Consider the following 744-nt stretch of genomic DNA (forward strand, 5'->3'; position numbering starts at 1 on the left):
TCTAGATGCTGGTTAGTTATCCAAATCATAAAACCACATAATTAAAGAGCCAACTATTACCTAAGAGATGATCTGGTTAAACTTCTTGAATTTAGGGGAAAATGGAGGCTTGGGAAGTTGAATGGCAGTTTAAGATTCATGCCTAGTATTGTGGAGCTAGGACCACCCTGATACCCTCCCACTCCTGGTCAAATATTCTTCAACTGCACATGGAAAATGGCTTTGGCAAAGGACATTTATTAGTGCCCATACCAATGTTCCCTGAAGTGTTATTCATGAAAGACTAGCCCTTGGATAGTGTCTGGAAAAAGAAAATTCTTTGGTTACAATTACATTTATGCTGTGCTGGTTACCGTACCCTCTATTTCCCAAAATCTCAAACAAGTCCAGAGATGTAATGTACAGCATAAGCATTAGAGATAATAAAATTGTATTGTGTCAGGGAATTTTGTTAAATAAGTGGATTTTAGCTGCTCTTGTCACAGAAAAGTAACTATGTGAAATGACAGATATGTTAATTTGCTTCACTATAACCTGTGTGTACCCTGTAATATCATGTTGTAAACCTCAAATATACAGAATAAAATTCATTGAAAAAATATACTAAAGGCTATGAGAAATTCTAGCATTAAAGTGAATAAGCAAAAAACATCTATTATCTTTACTTAGCACAGTATTTTTCAGATTTATTTGGGAACCACTGTGTTGCCAGGTGTCAGTTCAAAAAAAAAAAAAAAAAAAAAA

The 744-nt window shown here is 34.3% G+C and overlaps 1 protein-coding gene across 1 annotated transcript in view; it reads left to right on the plus strand.

Annotated features, from left to right (window-relative positions):
* PKHD1 (polycystic kidney and hepatic disease 1 (autosomal recessive)) overlaps positions 1–744 on the plus strand; it is a 507,823-nt gene that overhangs the window by 238,388 nt on the left and 268,691 nt on the right.

This window comes from Mandrillus leucophaeus, unplaced genomic scaffold, assembly GCF_000951045.1.
Source record: "Mandrillus leucophaeus isolate KB7577 unplaced genomic scaffold, Mleu.le_1.0 Scaffold223, whole genome shotgun sequence".
NCBI classification, from domain to species: Eukaryota; Metazoa; Chordata; class Mammalia; order Primates; family Cercopithecidae; genus Mandrillus; species Mandrillus leucophaeus.